Genomic DNA, 8,219 nt, shown 5'->3' with positions numbered 1-8,219 from the left:
GTAATGCCCTGTCTAGGAGTTGGTTGTGGTCAACCTCAGTCAGTGGTCAGGTATTCCCTCATCTAGGCATGCCATTCTTTCCCAATCGCTTAATACTGTCGAGGACTCAAAGAATATGTAGTGCACATAGGTTAGAATTCTCCCTTTTTCCAGGGACATGGTAAAGAGCTATCCGAAATGAAAAGCACACTCAAGCTCCATACAGTTGGGCTTTGCAGCCAGCACTGCCTGATGTAAATCTTGCAGATGACATGAGTATGGATAGAAAAGGTTAAATGCAAGGCTCCATGTCGGCATCAAGGGTATTTCATTTTATGCATTTCTTTAAAATACTGGAACCCTTTCAAGTAAGATTTATGTGTAAAGTCTACTGATGTTATTAAGTCAGGCTGTATGTAGCATGTACTGTATGTCAGTCCTCAGATAACATTATGATGCTTATCGATTATAATCATTTAAAAAAGTTACTGATTCCCCAAAAATTATATTGAAAAACTGTAGTTCCCCCTTACTGTAATTTTCTAACAGTAACAGTTATACTGCATCTGCTTGATATAAACACATATAGTTAGCCAGATCACATATGCCATATTTTGAATGTGATGTGTGGTTGTCTTAGCTACCTACCTTACTTGAATGCACTCTGTAAGTCGCTCTGGATAAGAGTATCCACAAAATGGCCAAAACAATCTTACAAGACAATGTTGAGTTTTAAGGCGATATAACAAACAAATCCAGAAGATACATGTCATTGCTTAAATACCAGACGTAATACTTTCTCACGTCAAAATGTGTGGTATCCAAGACATATACATGATATATTACATATCATGACACACACCATTAAAACAAACCACACTGTGGGAATTTGGCGGGAAGCTTGGTGCTACCCACTCCCCAGACAAGATCGTTTTTACTTAACCTTATGTTAACCCATGCATGCACTGTATCTGTGAGAGATGAGCTGTGAGTAATAACATGCACAGAGTATTTAAGTGTGGGGTATGATTTGGGATGTCTGGATGGGCTCTGGTCATTCGGTGCCTACTCTGGCCATCCAATGCTTGCGTGTGGAATCCTCACAGATACAGACAGAATGTTGGCCATGGTTTTTTTCTGAGAAATTTGAGCGTCTGATTCCTCTCTATCCGTCTGTCCGTGAAGTGCCACATACAATGGGTTGCCAGATTCTGCAAAATTATGTGCTCTGAGGAATTTCCATTTGATGGCTCACTTTGAACATCTGAACTCCACATGAAGCGAGCTATCTGGTGAGACGGACAGACCCTCAGAATTATTTCATAGTCCATTGTCTTTTCGCCAACACCAGAGTGATGATACAGTTAAGCTCTGTTGTGAATTGTTATGTGTTTAAACAATCGCACATGTTAGTCAGACAAACTCTATGATACATCTGTTTGAGCTAAAAGAACACAGAAATTCCCATGATGACACCTATAATCATGATCTCTGGAAGAAATTAACACCAAGATCTTAATTCATCTCATGTAACTCATATTGACTTAAATTTGAATGGCCCGCACTGATCTTATCCATATTTTTTGACATAATGAAAGGCAGAACCTATAGTTAGTTAGTGCCTCACATTTTAGAACAATGAGTTAGATTGTAAAAGAAACATATGCGGAAGAATTTGTTTTAGATGTGTTCACTGTGGGATGAAATGTGAACCAGCTAACTAAACACAGAACTATCAAATCAAATCAAGTCAAATTTATTTATATAGCCCTTCGTATATCAGCTGAAATCTCAAAGTGCTGTACAGAAACCCAGCCTAAAACCCCAAACAGCAAGCAATGCATGTGAAAGAGGCACGGTGGCTAGGAAAAACTCCCTAGGAAAAACTCCCTAGAAAGGCCAAAAACCTAGGAAGAAACCTAGAGAGGAACCAGGCTATGAGGGGTGGCCAGTCCTCTTCTGGCTGTGCCGGGTGGATATTATAACAGAACATGGTCAAGATGTTAAAATGTTCATAAATGACCAGCATGGTCAAATAATAATAATCATTGTAGTTGTCGAGGGTGCAACAAGCACGTCCGGTGAACAGGTCAGGGTTCCGTAGCCACAGGCAGAACAGTTGAAACTGGAGCAGCAGCATGGCCAGGTGGACTGGGGACAGCAGGGAGTCATCATGCCAGGTAGTCCCGAGGCATGGTCCTAGGGCTCAGGTCCTCCGAGAGAAAGAAAGAAAGAGAGAAAGAGAGAATTAGAGAGAACATATTTAAATTCACACAGGACACCGGATAAGACAAGAGAATACTCCAGATGAAACAGACTGACCCTAGCCCCCCGGCACATAAACTACTGCAGCATAAATACTGGAGGCTGAGACAGGAGGGATCAGAAGACACTGTGGCCCCATCCGATGATACCCCCGGACAGGGCCAAACAGGCAGGATATATGAGGTCTAGATCCTGTGAAGCAAATACCAGTAGATATAAATCGACTTTGCCTAATTTATGAAACGAGCATTGCTAGTGTAGATTTACAGGTAACTGTCAAAATAATGGAAACACCAGTAAATGAGGGATATAACGTATATTTAAAGCAGGTGCTTTCACATAGGTGTAGTTCCTTCCTGAATTAATTAAGAAATTAACATCATGCTTAGGGTCATGAATAGAAACGCCCAGTTGCCCGTTATTTTGGCTACCATGGTTAGAAGAAGAGATCTCAGTTACTTTGAAAAGAGGGGTCTCAAAGGCTGTGTTTAGACAGTCAGGCTAATTTGTCTTTTGACCAATCACATCAGCTCTGAGAAAGATCTGATGTGAAAAGATCTGATGTAATTGGTCAAATGACCAATTAGTGAAAAAAAGATCAGAATTAGGCTGCCTTTCTAAACGCAGCCAAAGGAGCATAAGGGGTTTAAAGTGTGTGTGTGTGTGTGTGTGTGTGTGTGTCAGTCACCAGATCTCAGCCCAATTGAACACTTATTGGAGATTCTGGATCGGCGCTTGAGACATCGTTTCCACCACCATCAACAAAACACCAAATGATGCACTTTCTTGTAGAAGAATGGTGTCACATCCCTCCAAAAGAGTTCCAGACACTTGTAGAATCTATTCCAAGGCGCATTGAAGCTGTTTTGGCGGCTTGTGGTGGCCCAAGTCCCTGTTAAGACAATTTATGTTGGTGTTTCCTTTATTCAAGCATTTACTTTCCAGAGGCAAGAACCCAGTCACAATGTTATACCTGTGGTATTTCGCTGCTCTGTCGCTCGTTACATACTTTAGTGTGAGACTGCCATTGATGAAGTTGTTTGTGGTGACGAGGGGCACGAGGGGCTTTGTTCAAAACAAAGTCATCAACATTGGATCATCTCTAACCAATCAGAGTATCAAAGCCAATTACACATTTTCAAACTGCCGCTTTACCCACATGAGTTCTGGCTCTGGCCCAAACCAATGGTTTCTGTACCAGTCAGACTGCCCTGAATGTGATCCCATTCGGTGAAGGTTAGGGGAGGTTCTCAGACTCATTGCGCAGAAGAAATTAATTACAACTTCTTAGGGCTAGGCTCCTTTTTTCTCCACTTCCTGTCTGAATGACATTCCCAAAGTAAACTTCCTGTAGCTCAGGCCCTGAAGCCAGGATATGCATATAATTGGTAATATTGGAAAGAAAAGACTTTGAAGTTTGTAGAAATGATAAAATAATGTAGGAGAATACAACACAATAGATATGGTAGGAGAAAATCCAAAGAAAAACCAACCAGAATATTTAGTTTTTTGGGAGACCATCCTCTTAGAAAGGCAAGTAAAAGATCATACTGAATATTAGCTTCCTGGATGCAATTCATATGGCTTACACAGGGTGTCAGCAGTCTATGTTCAAGGTTTCAGGCTTGTAACTTCAAAAACAAATAAGAAATATTATTTTAGCAGAAGGACACAGTCTTGGAAATTCGTGTTTGAGCGCCCTGAAGAAGTTGCGCACCTGCTAAAATCAGTTTCCTATTGAACATACTACTTTCTGTAAGAAATATTATAGTTTGATTACATTTTAGGGTATCTGAGGAGTAAATAGAAATGTATTTTGACTTGTTGAAAGAAAGTTTGTGGTAGATTTTCAGATTCCTTTCTCTGCAAGTTGAACGAGTGGATTACTCAAATCGATGGCGCCAACTAAACAGACTTTTTGGGATATAATGAAGAATTTTATCTAACAAAACGACACTACATGTTATAGCTGGGACCCTTTGGATGACAAATCAGAGGAAGATTTTCTAAAAGTAAGTGAATATTTCATCGTTATTTGTGAATGTATGAAACCTGTGCCGGTGGAAAAATATTTTGATGTGGGGTGCCGTCATCAAACAATCGCATGGCATGTTTTCGCTGTAATAGCTACTGTAAATCAGACAGTGCAGTTAGATTAACAAGAATGTAAGCTTTCAGCCGATATAAGACACTTGTATGTACATAAATGTTTAAAGGTGATGAAGGTAGGAAACAACATCTCCACTTCACTGACCCTCAACACTGGGGCCCCACAAGGGTGTGTGCTCAGCCCTCTCCTGTACTCCCTGTTCACCCACGGCTGCGTGGCCATGCACACCTCCAACTCAATCATCAAGTTGCAGATGACACAACAGTAGTGGGCTTGATCACCAACAACGACGAGACAGCCTACAGGGAGGAGGTGAGGGCACTCGGAGTGTGGCGTCAGTAAAACAATCTCTCACTCAACATCAACAAAACGAGATCATCGTGGACTTCAAGAAAAAGCAGAGGGAGCACCCCCTATCCACATCGAAGGGTCAGCAGTGGAGAAGGTGGAAAGTTTTAAGTTCCTCGGCGTACACATCACAGGAAAACTGAATTGGTCCACCCACACAGACAGTGTTGGTGAAGAAGGCGCAACAGCGCCTCTTCAACCTCAGGAGGCTGAATAAATTTGGCATGTCACCCAAAACCCTGACAAACTTTTACAGATGCACAATCGAGACCATCCTGTTGGGCTGTATCACAGCCTGGTACGGCAACTGCAACACCTTCAACCGCAGGGCTCTCCAGAGGGGTGTGTGGTCTGCATAACGCATCACCGGGGGCAAACTACCTGCCCTCCATGACACCTACAGCACCCGATGTCACAGGAAGGTCAAAAAGATCATCAAGGACAATAACTACCAGAGCCACTGCCTGTTCACACCGCTATCATCCAGAAGATGAGGTCAGTACAGGTGCATCAAAGCTGGGACCGAGAGACTGAGAAACAGCTACCATCTCAAGGCCATCAGACTGCTAAACAGCCATCACTAACTCAGAGAGGCTGCTGCCCACATTGAGACCCAATCACTGGACACTTTAATAAATGGATCACATGTCACTTTAAAGAATTACTCTTTAAACAATGCCACTTTAATAACGTTTACATATTTTACATTACTCATATCACAAGTATATACTGTATTTTATACCATCTACTGCACCTTGCCTATGCCGCTCGGCCATTACTCATCCATATATTTATATGTGCATATTCTCATTCCCCCTTTAGATTTGTGTGTATTAGGTAGTTGTTGGGAAATTGTTAGATTACTTGTTAGATTTGTGTGTATTAGGTGGTTGTTGGGAATTGTTAGATTATTTGTTAGATATTACTGCACTGTTGGAACTAGAAGCACAAGCATTTCGCTACACTTGCATTAACATCTGCTAACCATGTGTACGTGACCAATAACATTTGATTTGATTTGAGTGCGTTGTATTGTTGTGTAACCCTGGCCCAGCCGGCCATCCCTCATGTTTGCTGTCAGCAGTAGCATGCCGTGCCGCTGTTCAGGGTGAGGGGTAATGGTGGGTAATTAGTGTCTGTCTACTGCAGTGTGGAGCAGCCTGAGTAATCACCGTGAAGAGAAGCCAGGCAGGCTGCATCAGCAGCAGGTATTGTCTAAAAACATCTTAATGGTTTGGAGAGCCTTGCTGCTGGGTCTTGACTGCATCCCAAATTGCACCTTATTCCCTTCAGAAAGTATTCACAACCCTTGATTTTTCCACATTTTGTTGTGCTACAGCTTGAATTTAAAATTGATAAAATTGTGATTTTGTTGTCACTGGCCTACACACAATACCCATTATGTCAAAGTGGAATTACATTTTTACAAATGTTTACTAATTTATAAAAAATGAAAAGCTGAAATGTCTTGAGTCAATAAGTATTCAAACCCTTTGCTATGGCAAGTCTAATACACCCAAATACACTATATATACACCTGTTGCTGACAGTTGTGTAAAATCTAGCACACAGCCATACAATCTCCATAGACAACCATTGGCAGTAGAATGACTTTACTGTTAATGTGAAGTGGAAATGTCTAGGAGCAACAACGAGTGCTGAAGCGCGTAGTGTGTAGAAATCGCCTGTCCTCGGTTGCAACACTGACTACCGAGTTCCAAACTGCCTCTGGAAGCAACGTCAGCACTCGAGCTGTTCATCAGGAGCTTCATGAAATGGGTTTCCATGGCCGAGCAGCCACACACAAGCCTAAGATCACCATGCGCAATGCCAAGCGTCGGCTGGAGTGACGTTAGGCTTGCCGCAATTGGACTCTGGAGCAGTGGAAACGCGTTCTCTGGAGTGATGAATCACGCTTCACCATCTGGCAGTCCGACGAACAAATCTAGGTTTGACAGATGCCAGGAGAATGCTACCTGCCCTATAAAGTTTGGTAGAGGAGGAATAATGGTCTGGGGCTGTTTTTCATGGTTCGGGCTAGGCCCCTTAGTTTCATTACCGAGTACCACTCTCTGTATTTTCAAGCATAGTGGTGGCTGCATGTATGTTTTAAATCGTTAAAGACGATTTTTCAGGATTAAAAAGAAACAGAATGGAGCTAAGCACAGGGAAAATCCTAGAGGAAACCTGGTTCAGTCTGCTTTCCACCAGATACTGGGAGATGAATTCACCTTTCAGCAGGACAATAACCTAAAACACAAGGCCAAATCTACACTTACATTGCTTACCAAGAAGATATTGAATGTTCTGGAGTAGGGCTGTGGCGGTCAAGAAATGTGGTCAGCCGGTGTCTCACGGTAAATTACCGTTTAATTAACATAAACACATTTAGCATCTCCTGGCTTCCACGCATAGCCTACAAGCCACTGATGCAGACCTTTGGAACGTCTACATTATAAAAAGTCTAATGGTCCCATGTGGCTCAGTTGGTAGAGCATGGTGTTTGCAATGCCAGGGTTGTGGGCTCGATTCCCACAGAGAAAAATGTATGAAATGTATACATTCACTACTGTAAGTTGCTCTGGATAAGAGTGTCTGCTAAATGACTAAAATGTAATATAGCCTACACCATCACAATAAATCCATTATTTGTTTTAGACAGGTCTAAAGAATCATTATATGAAGAAAATGCAGTCTATTTCAGAAGAACAGAATAGCATACTCTGAGTTGTCCTTATGTTAGGTCCTGATCTGGCTGTGCCATATGGATGTGGGCTACACTAGTTCATTTAGCAGACAAGATTTGCTTAGAATTCCTTGGAATTATTTTATATTATTTTATAGTATGAAAAATACAATTGAACATAACTGAATAAAATATAAAGGATATTTTCTCCAAATGATTTGAGGGAATGCACACGTGGCTATTCTGTGTTGAGCGGTTAACAAAGAAACAGGTCCTCTTATGCTTAATTAAGAGCTATTGTCACGGGTCAGGTTTTCTCCCTTGAGTGTACTACCTGAGGGCGCCATTGGAGAGCATCCTTGGGTTACTTCTAGTATCCAGGTGACCCTGATTGGGCTTTTTGGGATCACCTGCTGGATGACTATCTTACCGTCTAAGAATGTGAAGCCGGATGCCCTTTCTTGCCAGTTCCCCAGCTCCAGTGAGGATCGGCCGCTTGAATCCATCATCCACAGGTCGCTCATCCTCACGCCGGTGTCCTGGGGTATAAAGACTGTAGTGAGGGAGGCGCAAGGTAGGGAGGCAGTTCCAGACAGCTGTCCACCTAACAGACTTTTTGTTCCTCTTGGGGCACGGTCCAAGGTACTTCAGTGGGCTCACTCGTCGTGTCTCATCTCTCATCCAGGAGCGCAGCGAACGCTAGAGTTTGTGAGGAGGAGGTGTTGGTGGCCCTCGGCGGAGGCGGACACTCGAACCTTTGTGGTTACCTGTCCGACATGCGCCCGGAACAAGACTCATCGTCAGCAGCCTCTGGGGCTTCTTCATCCGCTG

This window comes from Salmo trutta, chromosome 35, assembly GCF_901001165.1.
Source record: "Salmo trutta chromosome 35, fSalTru1.1, whole genome shotgun sequence".
Taxonomy (NCBI): Eukaryota; Metazoa; Chordata; class Actinopteri; order Salmoniformes; family Salmonidae; genus Salmo; species Salmo trutta.
The sequence above is the reverse complement of the archived record's forward strand: the minus strand, read 5'-3'. Positions refer to the sequence as shown.